Below are 17308 nucleotides of genomic sequence, written 5' to 3' on the forward strand. Positions count from 1 at the left end.
ATTAAGAGTGAGCAATTTCATCTTCATTAATAAGAGGATGGAATGTTATTTGGCATTAATACAGGAACAAGGAGTCAAATAGTCCAAATATGGACAAAAGAGCTGAATTCCAGAGGTGAGGTGAGACTGACTGCCCTTGACATCAAGGCAGCATTTAATTGAGTGTGGCATTGACTGGCCCTAGTACAATTGAAGTCAATAGGAATGGGGGAAGAGAAGCTTTCCATTGGTTGGACTCGTATAACACAAAGGAAGGTGTGGAGATGCTGGCGTTTGACTGGGGTGAACACAGTAAGAAATCTTACAACACCATGTTAAAGTCCAACAGGTTTGTTTCAAACACTAGCTTTCGGAGCACTGTTCCTCAGGTGAGGAAGGAGCAGTGCTCCGAAAGCTAGTGTTTGAAACAAACCTGTTGGACTTTAACATGGTGTTGTAAGACTTCTTACAAAGGAAGGTGGTTATTGGAGGCCAATCATCTCAGCCTCAGGATATCACTGCAAGAGTTCCTCAGGCCCAACCGACTTCAGCTGCTTCATCAATGGCCTTCCCTGCACCATAAAGTCAGGAGTGGGTAAGTTCACTGACAATTGCGCAATATTCAATATCATTCTCATCTCCTGAAAAACATTCAGGCTTGGGCCGATAAGCAAGTGGCATTTATAAATGCACAAGTGCCTACTCCAACAACAACAATTTATGTGTCACCTGAAACATCTCTAGGCACTTTGAAGGAGCATTGCAAAATACAATTTGACACTGAGCCACAAAGGAGCTATTCAATCGGATATCGCAAAGCTTGGTCAAAGAGAGTTTTTAAGAAGTGTTTTGGAGGAGGAGGAAACAAGAGTCTAACCATTGCCCCTTGACATTCAATGGCATTGCTATCACTGAATCCCCCACTATCAACATCCTGGAGGCTACTATATATCACAAAATAACTGGATCATCCACATAGATGGCTTTAAGAGCAGATCAGAGGCTTGGAATTCTACAGCAGCTAACTAACCTCCAGGCTCCCCAAAATGTACCGTTAACAAAGCAGTCAGGAGTGTGATGGAATACTCTGCACTTGCTTGTATTAGTGCAGCTCCAAAACGCTCTCGATGCTCAACACCATCCAGGGCACAGGAACGTGCTTAATCAGCAACTCGCTCCACCACAGGTGCACAGTTGTGCTAATGTGTACCATCTACAAGAGGCACTGCAGCCAAGACTTCTTCAACAGCACTTTAAACCACTTACCCTCAGCACAAGAGTAGCAGTGGTAGAAACACTACCACCTGCATTTTCCCCTCCAAGTCACAAGCCAACCTGACTTGGAATTACATTGCTGATCCCTCAACATCACTTGGTCAAAATCCTGGAACTCCCTAATAGCACTGGGTGTAACCACGCAACATGGACTGCAGCCAATCAAAAGGATGGCTCAACCCCACCATCTCAAGGTCAAATAGGAATGGACAATAAACACTGACTTTATCAGAGATGCCCATGACATGCAAATTTTTTAAAGTTACGGGCTCCCTTGTTCAGCATTCCACATTCCACGTTCCACATTCAGCATCTGAAGTATCATCATCTGTTTCTCTGCATAGATGCTGCCTGGCCTGCTCAGTATCTCAACATTTTCTGGTTTTATTTCAGATTTCAAGCATCTACAGTTCTTCAGCATCTACCCTGCTAAGCCGCCTCATGGTGGCACAGTGGTTAGCACTGCTGCTCACTGCACCAGGAACCCGGATTCAATTCCAGCCTTGGGTGACTGTGTGGAGTTTACACTTTCTCCCAGTGTCTGGGTGGGTTTCCTCCCACAGTCCAAAGATGTGCAGGTTAGATGGATTGGCTGTGATAAATTGCCTCTTAGTGTCCAAAGGTCTGCAGGTTAGGTGGAGTTACGGGGATAGAGTGGGGGAGTGGGCCACGATAGGTCTTTCAAAGAGGATGGGTGCAGACTGGATGGACCGAATGGCCTCCCTCTGCGCTGTAGGATTCTATGGGAATGTGCTGCCTCCCTATTCTTCTGACCAAAATGTACCACCTCACAATTTCCATATAGCTTCGTTTAATGTGTAGCCAATAAGGTACAATTATTAAGGATTAAACACGACGTTGTTTTCAGGCTGTCCTCAAAATGTGTTACGTAAATGCTGGGTGGAGTTATTTGTGCATTTCTAAGATTCCACTAGATGGCGATGACCCATGATGTCGTGTTCGATCATTAACCCCCGAGTCTTAAAATCTGCACGGGTGCAAATTGTTGTTCCCGTTGGAAATAAACAAAAGAAAACGAAATAATTATTTCCTTTCATTTTCCACACGGGCTAGCGCCCATGCCTGTTTACGACACGCGAAGTTCAACGAGTGAGACCCCAACAACTGCAGAACATTGGAATCAATGGGTTCAAATTGGCGGTCCTTCGGAAACTATAAAGGCACAAGAAATCTCTCAGCGGACCAGTTCTGGAGTTGTGACAGAGAGCCTGGGGAGAGGGGTGGGGACAATCTCTGGCAACATCTGGAAAGGCCGAAGATTGAAGTCTGGTTGGAATATTGTCAACTCCCTATCATTCGCCCATCACTAACCGCAGTCTGAGGCAAAAAACTATTTCGATAATGCCTTCATTGTGTAAAATGACCCTCAACCAAAAAAAAGGGCTGGGTTTATTTTGAAGTAGTGCAATGGAGTGAAAGATATCAGACGCACAACTCCGCCAGATGGAGGAAGTTTATATCGACCAAGCAATTCAGAACTTTGGAAATCTCAAGTTCTTTCTGGTTAATGTCTGGCGATTTCAAAAGTACAGCATTCTGGGAATTGTAGTTCCCCAGTCTGTTTTATTTGAAATTACCTCACAGCCTAACATTAAAGAATTCCAGATTTAGAGGTTTTAAGCAAACTCCCCCTCTAAACTAAACCTTAACAGAAAAGTAACACTAGATCAAAATCCTGCTGGAAATCTGAAAAATAACCAGAAAACGCTGGAAATACGGTTTTGTTTTGAAAAAATATACTTTATTCAAAAAACATTTGAAAGAACATTGCATACATTTCAAATTGGCCATTACACAAAGTGCAATAATATTCAGGTTCTCTACATACATCATGTTGCACTCTGAGGTGCTTCAATGTGTTTTACAATTTTTTTTTCCAGGGACCCATTTTTACCAACCGGCCAACCTTCAGGACCCACACCGGCCGAGCTTCGTGACCCACGCCGGCCGACCTTCGGGACCCACGCCAGCCGACCTTCGTGACCCACAGCGGCTGACCTTCACGACCCACGCCGGCCGACCTTCGGGACCCACGCCAGCCGACCTTCGTGACCCACCATTTTCTCTTACCTTGTTTGCTGCTGACAAAATAGAGGAATCGCAATCATGCCCAAAGCACGTGATGGCGACGTTCGGGGGCTGTGCCTGCTCTCTGCCTCCCTCAGGCAGGAAGATTACATAGAATTTTTTTTTAAATCTTCTGCGTCTCTGATTGCGCAAATTCACAGTCTTCAGCCGCAGCAGCCGGCTTTTATATTCAATTTTTATTTCTTTTTTTGTAAATTGTAATAGTGTTGTTTCACGGCACGTTTGATCAAAGAGACCAAAGCCCATGTCTTCAGATTCTTCCTGTTTCTTCTCTTCCTTTTTCTCTTCAGCAGCAACAAGGGCAGCGGTGGAAACAACTACTGCAGCAGCTAGGGCACTGCAGCATCAACGTTGCAGATTAGACTATTGACGTCAATATTAGCCAATGCCTTGGCAAACAGACAAGGCCAGTGTGGTAGTCACCACTGATGTATATATTGTATATATAGGATGTTGATATAGGTGCTTTACGGTAAGGCCCCTGTACTACAGGTACGGAGGTAGATCCCTGCCTGCTGGCTCCGCCCAGTAGGCGGAGTATAAATATGTGTGCTCCCAGTACAGCAGCCATTTCGTCAGCTGCTGTAGGAGGCCACACATCTCAGTGTAATAAAGACTCAATTACATCCTACTCTCGTCTTTGTGTAATTGATCGTGCGTCAGCCAGAAAGGCTCAATGGTCACACCAGCTGTTTTAATCAGGGCATTGAGTTTGTCTTCGGTGACAGTGACCTCGTTGTCGTGCAGGATGAGCGCACTGTAGATACAGGCGAGTTCCGAGGTGGAGGCCATGGCACTGGATCTCTGCGGGTGGGTCCAATGGTGTAAGTCACCAGGGGTAAACTCGGCCTTAGCTTTGTTCAGAAGAACTGAGCACTTCCAAACCGGGCAGAGCGAGCAGCAGCAGCAAAAAAATGGGACTGCACTGCACATGCGTGCCCGCTCATCGGTGCACATGTGCAAAACTCTGCGCATGCGTACCGATGAGCGGGCACACACGCGCAGTGGGGTTGCATTTTTTTATATGGTAAGGCCGCTCTCAGCCGACATTTACAAGCCGGCTATTGCGGCAAATTTGCGCAATCGGGAGCGCTGCGATGGATAGCTCCGCGACCCTCCCGACACACGCCCACGACCCACCCGCGGGTCGCGCCCCTGACTTTGAAGATCACTGGTCTACATAGATCAAGTTTCACTCAGGTGCTTCCACAACATTTGTGTCACGTGTAATATTCACTTTATACAATCAATGTGAGTCATACAGCCCGAAGGGGTTCTATACAATTCCCGCTCCCATAGGTTCACTATGGCTGAAAGGTCTTAGACAGCGAACTTTTCCCATTGCGCCTCGGCAGCAGCTGCCCCAAGCTTTAGTGCATCCCTCGTAGACCTGGGCTTTGAAATGTGCCAGTCTGGAACACCTGGCCGGGGGCAATTCTTTGCACTGGAAGACCAACAAGTTTCAGGCAGACCAAAGAGCGTCATTCACCAAGTCGCTTATCCTCGAGCAACAACTGTTGTTTGACTTGGTATGTGTCCCTGGGAACAGTTTGTGATGGAGTGAGACTTCGGGTGTGTAGGAAGGGTCTGACGGGGAGGGCCTTTCTCACCACCAGCCAAGCTAGGTCTTGGTGCTTGTTTGAAAGTCCTGGTGATGAGGCATTCTGCCAAATAACCTTGACAGGCTGCTCAGGGAACCATCCGAAGGATCCACCATCTCCTTTTCTAAGATGTTACATGCAGACCACTGACTGATGGACTTATAGTCAAAGGCGTTTCTCTGCGTACATTTTTTCACGAGGGACAGATGGTACGGCACAGTCCAAGTACTTGGAGCGTTCTGCGGCAGTGTGGCCAGACCCATCCTTCACAACACTGGGGACAGGTAGAACCTCAGCACGTAGTGACACTTGGTGTTTGCGTACCGAGGATCTACATAGTCTGATTCAGCTGCACACAAAGGTGGCCATCAGGATGAGGGCGATATTGGATATGTTTTTCTCCCCTTATCCAGAGGTTTGTACAGCATGACCCTTTGAACACAATCTATTTTTGACCCCCAGATGAAGCGGCAAATGGCTTGGATGTTTGCCACAGCACAGGAGTAAGGAATGGGCCAGATCTGCACCATGTACAGCAACACCGAAAGGTCCTCGCACCTGATGATTAGGTTCTTACCTGCAATGGAGAGCTACGCTCCCACATGCCCAGATTTTGGTTCATTATACCTACTTGCTCCTTTCACTTTCTAACACATGCCCTGGTCCCTCCGAATCATGTCCCCAGCATCTTCAGGCTATTTGACCTGACTGTGAAGGGGACAAAGGATGGGTCAGCCCAGTTACCAAAGAACATGGCCTCGCTCCTGCCATTATTTACCTCGGCACCCGAAGCTAGTTCGAACTGATTGCAGATGTTGATCAGTCTGTGCACCGACCACGGATCCGAGCAGAAAACGGTGATGCCATCCATGTACAGGAAGACTCAGAGAAACAGAGTTGATGTTTCAGGTCTGTGATGTTTCATGAGTAAATAACTTGATTTTTTTTAATATAGTGCCCATCATGATCACAGGATACCCCAGAACACTTTACAGCCAATGAAATGTTTTTGAAGTGTAGTCACTATTGGAATAGAGTAAGTGCAGCAGTACATTTGGTCATGGAGCAAACTCTCCTAAACAGGAATCTTGACCAGCTTTTAGTGGTTACAATGGAGGAATAAATATTGGTCAAGGATATCTGGAAGACGTCTTCAGAACAGTGTCATGGGATCTTTTACAGCTACATGAGAGGGCAGAATGGGCTTCAGTTTTAAAGTTTATCTAAGGGCAGTGTAGCACTCCATCAGTACTGCACCAGTAGGGCAGCATGGTGGCACAGTGGTTAGCACTGGGACTGCGGCGCTGAGGACCTGGGTTCAAATCCCGGCCCTGGGTCACTGTCCATGTGGAATTTGTACATTCTCCCCATGTCTGCGTGGGTTTCGCCCCCACAACCCAAAAGATGTGCAGGTTAGGTTGATTGGCCATGCTAAATTGCCCCTTGATTGGAAAAAGAAAATTGGGTACTCTAAATTTAAAAAAAATACTGCACCAGGAGCACCAGCCTAACTTGTGCGCTTAAGTATTTGGAGAGGTGCATTGAATTCTATAATAACCTGGAGTCGAATAATGACCATGAAACTACTGTTGATTTTCATTAAATCATATGTGGTTCACTAATGCCCTTTCGGGAAGGAATCTGCCTTCCTTACCTGATCTGACTTACCTGTGACTCCAGAGCAAATTGGCTGACTCTTAAATGTTCTCTGAAATAGTCTGGCATCTTACTCAGGGTAATTAGGGAACAAATTCAGAGGCCAGACTGATATCCACTGGCTCAGTGGCAGTGATTCATGTGCCCGGGTTCACTTTTGTCAAGGAGCCTTAAGTTATTTTGATTTAATTTCTCCACAAAAGAAACATTCAGTCTTGCTACATTTAGATTTTTCATTTTATTATAATTATAACAGTCCATCTCCACTCACTCTGGTATTAGGAAGGGGATTTACCGCAGTGACAGTGAAAGGGTGGTGATAAGTCAGGATGGTGTGTGACTTGGAGGGGAACCTGTAGGTATTGGGGTATTGGTGTCTCCATGCATCTGCTGCCATTGTCCTTCTGGATGGCAGAGCTCGGTGGCAGGTGCTACTGAAGAATCCTTGGCAAATTGCTGCAATTAATCTTGTAGATGATACACATAGTTGTTTTCCCAATAGTCCTGGTAAATGTTCATCCCTTGATTAACATTAGTAAAAACTGATTATCAGGCTGTGTGGGGAAGATCGTTGTGTACAAATTGATTGCCATATTTCAAAAGTACATAATTGGCTGCAAAGGGTTTATTTTACTCGTGCATGGGATGTGGGCATCGCTGGATGGGCCAGCATTTGTTGTATATCCCTAATTGCCATGAGTAGGTTGCTAGGCTATTTCAGAGAACGTTTAAGAGTCAAGCAGATCAGGTAAGGAAGGCAGATTCCTTCCCTGAAAGGCATTAGTAAACCAGATGTGTTTTTATGACAATCAACAATGGTTTCATGGTCATCATTAGACTTTTAATTCCAGATTTTTATTGAATTCAAACATCAACACCTGCCATGGTGGGATTCAAACCTGGGTCCCCAGAGCGTTACTCGTCCAGTGGCAGTACATCTTTACATTTACTGAGAAGCTAGCACTTTCAATAACAAACTATTTCATCTGTAACAGATCCCATTCAGACTTTTAAAACAAACAGAAGCTCTCAAAGTTTGGAGAGAGTCCGAAGGCTGTATTCTGAAACAGAATTGAAAATAAACCAGGAATATTTCATTTCTCTTTGTCACGCTGAATTGACTCTTGTTGATGCCAGGATTCCTGTAGATTCCAGTTTTGCACCGGCACTTGCTCTGACAGATCACCCTTCCTAGGGCCAATCCCCCACTCCTAGCCCTGTAACCCCACCTAACGTTTGGGCAATTTAGCATGGCCAATTCACCTTACCTGAACATCTTTGGACGGTGGGAGGAAACCGGGGCACCTGGAGGAAACCCACGCAGACACAGGGAGAAAGTGCAAACTCCACACAGTCACCCGAGGTCAGAATCGAACCTGGGACCCTGGCGCTGTGAGGCAACAGTGCTATCCACCGTGCCACCCAAACAACCTAGCCTGCACATCTTTGGCTTGTGGGGGTGAGACCCACGCAGACACAGGGAGAATGTGCAAACTCCACACGGACAGTGACCCAGAGCCGGATCGAACCCGGGTCCTCAGCGTCGTGAGGCAGCAGAGCTAACCATTGCACCACCATGCCGCCCCAGATTTCCATTATTCTTTGTGTGAAGAAGTACTTCCCTGTTTTCTCTACTTTATAGGATAATGTCCCCTTGTTCATGACTCCTCATCAGAAGAAATGTTCCAATTAATGCTCGTTGTCATTTTAAACACCTTAATTGGAGAAGCCCTGAACCTTCTAAACTCAAGGGAATGCAAGCCTAGTCTACGAAACCAGTCTTTGTCACTTAGTCATTCCAGTCCAGGAAACCTACTGAGGCATCTGTGCTGCAGCCGTTCCAGGGCCAATATGTTTTTCTTGAGGTGGAGTGCACAAACCTCTATGTAGTTCTTCAGATGGGGTCGAATGGATCTTAGTGCAACTGTACATTTCCTTGAAATTCCAGCCCTCTTGCGCTTATGATCAACACTCCATTAATCTTTTTGATTCCTTTTTGAACCTATGCACCAGATTTTAGTGATTTCTGTATCTGGACACCTAGGGCGCGATTCTCCGATGCCGCGCCGTTTGGGAGAATCGCGTGGAGTGCCATTTTTACACGCGACACCGGTCCGACGCCCTCCCGCAATGCACCCAAGCGGCGAGATCGGCACTATCTAGTTCTGCGCGGCACAGTCCGGTGAATCGCCCGAGGCACCCAAAATGCCGATTCTCTGCCACCCCCGCTATTCTCAGGCCCGGATGGGCCGAGCAGCCTGCCCAAGACGACGGCTTCCCGCCGGCACCATCCACACCTAGTCGCTGCCGGCGGGAACAGCACGGGAACGCTGGGGGGGGGGGTGCGGCCTGTGGTGGGGCGAGGGGGGTTCTTTCACCGGGGTAGGACTCAAAAGGGGTCTGGCCTGCGATCGGTGCCCACCGATCGGCGGGCCGGCCTCTCTGAAGGAGGACCTCCTTTCCTCCGCGCCCTGCATGATTCATCCGATATCTTCTTGCGGGGCAGCCTTGGGGTGGACGGCAACCACCCATGCGCGGGTTGGCGCCGGCCAACCCGCGCATGCGCGGGTGACGCCAGTTAGGCGACGGATGATGCGGCACCGCTTTTATGCGGCGCCAATGCCCGGCGGGCGCTGACGGCGCTGCTTTAGCGACACGCCCCCCGAGTTTCTTGTGGCCCGATCCTAGCCCATTGTCGGGCCCTGAATCGGTCGAGACCCTAAATCCCTTTGCTCCTCCACAGCTCCAAGTGTCTCACCCCTAAGGAAATTCTGATTTTTTTTCTCAGATCCAAAATGGATGACTTCACACTTCCCCACATTGAACTCTATATTATCACAGTTTTGCCCACAAGTCTGTCTCTATCTCTTTGTAACTTTCTGCTTAATTCCAGACCACAAACTGTGCCTGCAACAGTTCTGTTGGGAGTTTCTTCATACTTTGTAAATGGCTGACTCTCTTTGCTTATTTTAACAAATGTGTGATTTGTAAGGTAAGTCAGAGTGAACAGATGTTATAGCTCCTGTGTCAGATAATTGTCATTTCCAATGTTACAACAGTGACTATATTTAAGAACAATATTTTGTTGTCTGTAAGGAGCTTTATGACATCCTGGTTAGACCACACCTGGAATACTGTGTTGCTGACTTCTATCTTTATTACTATTAATAATCACAATGTGCGAGTGTGTTCCGTGTATTGGACAAATGACCACACAAGTATTTAGTATAATCACAGTTTATTATTGAACATAGGATTAGTTCTATACTTAATGAATTACACACTACTACACATTAGACTATATCTAGCAGTTAAACGACCTTTACATAACTTCTAGGTGACCTTCTCTGTGCAGGTTAGACAAGGCCTTTATCTGGTTCCCCACATGTGGCGGCTGGAGGTTGTCTGGTTCGTCTAGGCTGGGTGTCTTCTTTCAGGTGGAGATCGCAGGTCCTTAAACTTGGCTGGTCGATGTGCTGCAATTGGATGACAGAAGCCAGTCCACCAAAAGAGGCAGAATGTTGGTTGCGCAGTTCTTCTTATCCTCCGATCTTTTGCGCACTTTTGGGCGGTCCCAGATAGGGATCCAATGGATCGATAGGATTTCAATCACCTTAATCGATTCTGGCCAATTAAGGGAGGGTACCTTGACGGCTGGGCGGGTCCTAGTTGTTATTGTCCAAGGCGCGTAGGCACTCCTAAATAAGGCAAACAGGCGCCCCTGAGTCTGCCAATTATGGTAAGTTTCAATCTGAAGCCCATTGTCCCGGGAAAGCCTGTGAGTGGCCTCTAGTAGATGTGAGTTTCTGTATAAGTCTGAGTTGTTGGTTGCAATGTACACAAGTTGTGTTCTGTCTGTGTCCCAACCTGACCACAATTCCCATCATTCTTTGCGCACGGCCATTTTAGATAGCCACAACGATGAGCTGGTTTGGGCATCATATCTTAGGAAGAATATATTGGCCATGAAGGGTTTGCAATGTAGATTTACAAAACACAGAAACGAACAAATTAAATGGGAGGAGAAGTAGGCCATTCTGCCCCTCGATCCTGCTCTACCATTCATTAAGATCATGGCTGATCCATAGAATCCCTGCAGTGCAGAAGGACGCCATTCAGCCCATCGAGTCTGAATGAGCCCCCGAAAGAGCATTCCATCCAGGCCCACTCCCCCACCTTATCCACGCAACCCCACCTAACCTTGCACATCTTTGGACACTAAGGGGTCATTTTCAGAATGGCCAATTCTCCTAAACTTTATATCTTTGGGCTGTGGGAGGAAACAGGAGCACCCGAAGGAAACCCATGCAGATACGGGGAGAACGGGGAAAACTCCACACAGACAGTCCCCAAGGCTGGAATCGAACCCGGGTCCCTGGCATTGTGAGGCAACAGTGCTAGCCATTATGCCACCGGGTCACCCTGTTTATGTTTCTAATTCCACATTCCATCCAGCCCCAATAACTTTTAATTCCCTTGCCTCCCAATAATCTATCTAACTCCATCTTAAAAGTATTAATGGAACTACCTACACCGCCTTCTGAAGCAGAGAGTTCTAAAGTTGGAAAGCCCTATGAGAACAAAACATTTCCTCATCTCTATCCTAAAAGGGCAACCGCTAATTTTAAAACAGTGCCCCTTCGTTCTGGACCAGCCAACAAAAGGAAACATCCTTCCATGTCCACCTTGACAAGGCCATTCAGGATCTTATATACTTCAATCAAGTCACCCTCTCACTTGTCTAAACTCCTATGGAAACAAGCCAGTCTGTCCAACCTTTCCTCATAAGACAACCTGTTCTAGGTGTCAATCTGGTAAGCATCATCTGGACTACCTCTGGAAACGCAAGTACAGTAAGTCTACAAGCTCACCTTTATCCACAGCGCACATTACTCTTTCAAAGAACTAAAGAGCTCCAATAAACTGTATAAACATGATTTCTCTTTCACAAACCATGCTGACTTTTCCCAATTACCTTGAATTTTTCTAAGTACCCAGCGATAACCTCCTTAATGATTGATTCCAGCAGCTTCCTCACAACAGACATCAAGCTCACTGGCCTTATGAGGGCAATTCTCCGAGCATTGCGCATGCGCGGGTTGGCGCGGTGCCTATTTGGCGCCACAAAAGGAGGCTGGAGCGGCGTGAACCGCTCCAGCGCTGTGCTGGCCCCCTATGGGGGCCAGAATCGGTCATACGAGGGCCCGGTTCGCGCCATCGTGAAACGCGATGGCGTTCACGATGGCACGAACACTTGGGCTCCATATTGGAGAATCGCCCCCATAGTTTTTTTGTTTTCTGCCTCTCCCCCTTCTTGAATAGAGGGATTATATTAGCTACTTTCCAGTCTGATGGAACCATTCCAGAACTAACGAATTTTGGAAAATTAACAGCAACGCATCTACTACTTCATTAGCCAGATCTTTTAAGATCCTAAAAATTAAACATGGACCCAAGGATTAAATTAGGAGGAGTGATTCCATAAACTAGGGTTGTATTCTAAGGAATTCAGAAGTCAAGGGGTGATCTGAGCAAATGTTTCAAAGTATTAAGGGGGGGATGGACAAGATAGATAGCGAGAAACTATTTCTGCTAGTTGGGGAGTCTAGGACTAAGGGACATATTCTAAAAATTAGAGCCTGACCTATCAGAGCTGAAATTAGGAAACATTTCTACATGCAAATGTGGTAGAATTTTGAAACTTTCTCCCACAACTGGTAATTGCTGCTAACTCAATTGTTAATTTTAAAACTGAGATTGATAGATTTTTTTTGTTATCCAGAGATATTGAGGCATGACGGGGGAGAGCATCACCCATCATCTTATTGAATAGTGGAACAGGCTTAAGGGGTTAAATGTCCTGTTCCTGAGTTCCTGGGGTTCCAAAAGGCACTCTAACAATGCAAACATTTCTTTCTTTTGCCTTCATTTTTTTTTGACATGGAACTTCGAGGATGACATGTCTCGAACATTGAAGCATATGACTCTAGATCCGCAGCAATATTGGGCAGCACGGTAGCACAAGTGGATAGCACTGTGGCTTCACAGCGCCAGGGTCCCAGGTTCGATTCTCCGCTGGGTCACTGTCTGTGCGGAGTCTGCACGTTCTCCCTGTGTCTGCGTGGGTTTCCTCCGGGTGCTCCGGTTTCCTCCCACAGTCCAAAGACGCGCAGGTTAGGTGGATTGGCCATGATAAAATGCCCTTAGTGACCAAAAAGGTTAGGAGGGGTTATTGGGTTACGGGGATAGGGTGGAAGTGAGGGCTTAAGTGGGTCGGTGCAGACTTGGTGGGCCGAATGGCCTCCTTCTGCACTGTATGTTCTAATATGGGGTTGACTCTCAAATGCCCTCTGAAAAGGGACGGGCAATAGATGCTGGCCCAGCCAGTGATGCTCACATCCCGTAAAATTCATTAAAAAAAAATGATGGGCAGAGAACGCATGATATGTGCACTGTTTCTAGAATATTTAAAACATTTGTGCCACAATGGACTCCCATGTCATTACTCTCGTGTGATCTTGGGACTGGAAGATGGTTGTGATATTTACCTGTCTTTGGGCCATTGCTCAAAGAAAAAGAGTTAACAGCAGCCACAGAGGTCAATCGGAGGGCAATTGTAACTGATTGCAAATTTCAGTCTCCATTTTAATGACTCCTTCTCGATTGCTCAGAATATTTTTCATCTGTAACAAAGAGTGATGCCTGGTGTTTGTCGTCTGGAGTGTGACGAATGTGCGGCAGATGCAAATTCTATCACCTTAAAGTCTGTTGCTTGTGAAAATTCATTTCCGGTTTTGAAGGCTTGGAAAAATTATCAACAAGCAAGAGATTTCCAATGCTAGAAAACGTTGTGATCAATTGTCATTTATTTTCCATTCTGTACATTTGCAAACTTCAACTATTCCATATTAAGCACAGTCTTATGTCAGAATTCTGCTTTCATATTTGTCAACTACTTTGCATGGGCAAATTTAGTATATACCCTAAACTGCACAGGATAAGCACAGTTATAACTCCTCTGACACTCTGGATCCTCTGAATGCTGTGTGTTAATATAACCCTTGTAAGGGGATGCACTTTAATGCTGGTATTGGAAACAGTTATTTAATCAAATCAGTCCTGATGGTACTCGTTGTAATAATATGAATGCCAAAAAGATATGTGACTAATTACTAACATGTTGCGTGGAGCCAATTATCTGAACAGAATTATTTTTCCATTTTCCCAGCAGAGCCTTTTTTTGTTTTAAAAATGGCAACATCAAACAACAGTCAAAGTTGTATTGCGGGTAGATTTGTATTTGTACCTCCTTATTAAGTCAATGAAACAGATATTCTTTTCTGATATGCCTCTCTCTAAGCCTGGAATGTGTGCAAATTCTGCTGTAGTTACTTGAGGTGAGACTTTGATTTTTAAAATTCTCACCCTCATTTTCAAGCATCTCCATGGCCTCGCTCTCCCCACTCCACCTCTAGTAATCTTCTCCTGTAAATGCCCCACAGCCTTCTGCTGTATCTGTGTTTGCCCAATTCTTACCTCCTGCATATTTCCGATTTTAATCTCTCTACCATTGGTGAAAGTGCCTTCTGTAGTCGCGGTCCTAAGCTTTGGAATGTCCTTCCTTTATTTCTGCCTCGCTACCTCTCTTTCCTTTTTTATTTTTTAAAATATAAACTTAGAACAAATAAAGAACAAAGAAAATTACAGCACAGGAACAGACCCCTCGGCCCTCAAAACCTGCACCGACCGTGCTGCCCACCTGGGCTAAAACCCTTTAATCGTCCGGGGACCATATCCCTCTATTCCCATCCTATTCATGTATTTGTCAAGATGCCCCTTAAATGTCACTATTGTATCTGCTTCCACTACCTCGCTTGGCAGCGAGTTCCAGGCTCCCACCACTCTCTATGTAAACTCTTGCCTCGTACATCTCCTTTAAACCTTGCCCCTCGCACTTTAAACCTATGCCCCCTAGTAATTGACTCTTCCACCCTGGGAAAAAGCTTCTGACTATCCACTCTGTCCATGCCCCTTATAATCTTGTAGACTTCTATGAGGTCGCCCCTCAACCTTTGTTGTTCCAGTGAGAACAAACCAAGTTTATTCAACCTCTCCTCATAGCTAATGCCCTCCATAGCAGGCAACATCCTGGTAAATCTTTTCTGTACCCTCTCCAAAGCCTCCACTTCCTTCTGGTAGTGGCGCCCAGAATTGAACACTGTATTCCAAGTGCAGCCTAACTAAGGTTCTGTAAAGTTGCAACATGACTTGCCAATTTTTAAACTCAATGTCCCAGCCGATGAAGGCAAGCATGCCCTATGCCTTTGTGATTACCTTCTCCACCTGCGTTGCCACTTTCAGTGACCTGTGTATCTGTACACCCAGACCCCTCTATCGATCAATACTCTTAAGCGTTCTGCCATTTACTGTATATTTCCCATCTGTATTAGACCTTCCAAAATGCATTACCTCACATTTATCCGGATTAAACTCCATCTGCCATCTCTCCGCCGAAGTCTCCTGCCGATCTATATCCTACTGTATCCTCTGACGATCTTCATTGCAAACCGCAATTCCACCAACCTTTGTGTCATCCACAAACTTATTAATCAAACCAGTTACATTTTCCTCCAAATCATGTTTATATATTACGAACAGCAAAGATCCCTGCACTGATCCCTGAGGAATGCCACTAGTCACAGCCCTCCATTCAGAAACCCACCCTTCCACTGCTGTCCTCTGTCTTCTAAGACCGAGCCAGTTCTGTATCCATCTTGCCAGCTCACATCTGATCCCGTGCAATTTCACCTTCTGTACCAGTCTGCTATGAGAGACCTTGTCGAAGGCCTTACTGAAGTCCATGTAGACATCATCCACTGCCCTACCCTCATCAATCATCTTCGTCACTTCCTTGAAAACTTGATCAAGTTAGTGAGCCACGACCTCCCCTTCACAAAACATGTTGCCTCTCGCTAATACGTCCACTTATTTCAAGTGGGAGTAAATCCTGTCTCGAAGAAGCCTCTCCAATAATTTTCCTACCACTGATGTAAGGCTCACCGGCCTGTAATTACCTGGGTTATCCTTGCTGCCCTTCCTAAACAAAGGAATGACATTGGCTATTCTCCAATCCTCTGGGACCTCCACTGTAGCCAGTGAGGATACAAAGATTTCTCTCAAGGCCCAGCAGTTTCCTCCCTTGCCTCTCTCGTTTTTCTGGGGTATATCCCATTAGACCCTGGGGGCTTGTCTACCTTAATGTTTTTCCATACCTCCTCCTTTTTGATCTCAACATGACCCAAACTATCTACACACCCTTCTCCAGACTCATCATCCACCAAGTCCTTCTCTTTGGTGAATATTGACGCAAATTATTCATTTTCAAAATTTTGTTTTTATAAATTTGGAGTACCCAATTCATTTTTTTTCCAATTAAAGGGCAATTTAGGATGGGCAATCCACCTACCTACACATCTTTGGGTTGGAGGGGGGCAAAACCCATGCAAACACGGGGAGAATGTGCAAATTCCACACGAACAGTGACTCAGGGCCGGGATCGAACCTGGGACCTCGGCGCCGTGAGTCAGCTGTGCTAACCACTTTGCCACTGTGCTGCCGGGTAAAGTACTCATTTAATACCTCGCCCATTTCTTCTGGCACCACGCATAGATTTCCTCTCCTGTCCTTGAGTGGGCCAACCCTCTCCCTGGCTACCCTCTTGCTCTTTATATATGTATAAAAAGCCTTGACATTTTCCTTAATCCTGCTGGCCAATGATTTTTGTGACCCCTTTTAGCCCTCATGACTCCTTGCTTATATTTTTTTCTATTTTCCTTGTATTCTACACTTGCTTCGTGTGTTCCCAGCCTTCTAGCCTTGACAAATGCTTCCTTTTTCTTTTTGACTAGGCTAACAATATCTCTCGTTATCCAAGGTTCCGGAAACTTGCCATACTTATCCTTCATCCTTACAGGAAAGTTAGAGTACCTAATTCTTTTTTTTCCAATTAAGGGGCAATTTAGCATGGCCAATCCACCTAATCTGCACATCTTTTGGGTTGTGGGGGTGAGACACATGCAAACATGGGATAAATGTGCAAACTCCACCCGGACAGTGACCTGGGGCCAGGATTGAACCCGGCCCCAGCGCCGTGTGGCAGCAGTGCCAACTACTGCGCCACCGTGCAGTCCCTCTCTTTCCTTCTTTAAGATACTCTTTAAAAACTGCCTTCATGACCAAACATTTAGTTACCTACCCGAATATCCCTTTATGTACCTCGGTCTCAACTTATGTTTGATAAAGCTCCTGTGGCGTGCTTTGGAACATTTTAATATATTAAAGGTGCTATGTAAGTATAAGTTGGCATTATTACTATGTTTCAGTTATCCTGTCACTCTGCAGTTCCAGTTATTCCTAACTCTTGTGGAAATACCAAATTCAATGGTCATATTTTGCCCAAGAGCATTCTGAAGAAGTGAACTATACATTTATCAATTGTGTTAAGACCTTGGTTGAGACCAGCAACGTTTTTAAAAGACAAAATCTGAAATCCCTGATATTTACTGAGGGAATGAAGCTACAAGATTAAACAAATATACAAATTTGGAGCAGGTGTCAGCCACTCGGCCCCTCAAGCCTGCTCCACCATTTAATAAGATCATGGCTATCTGGTTTTAACCTCAACCCCA

Source organism: Scyliorhinus torazame, chromosome 10 (genome assembly GCF_047496885.1).
Source record: "Scyliorhinus torazame isolate Kashiwa2021f chromosome 10, sScyTor2.1, whole genome shotgun sequence".
In the NCBI taxonomy this organism is placed as follows: domain Eukaryota; kingdom Metazoa; phylum Chordata; class Chondrichthyes; order Carcharhiniformes; family Scyliorhinidae; genus Scyliorhinus; species Scyliorhinus torazame.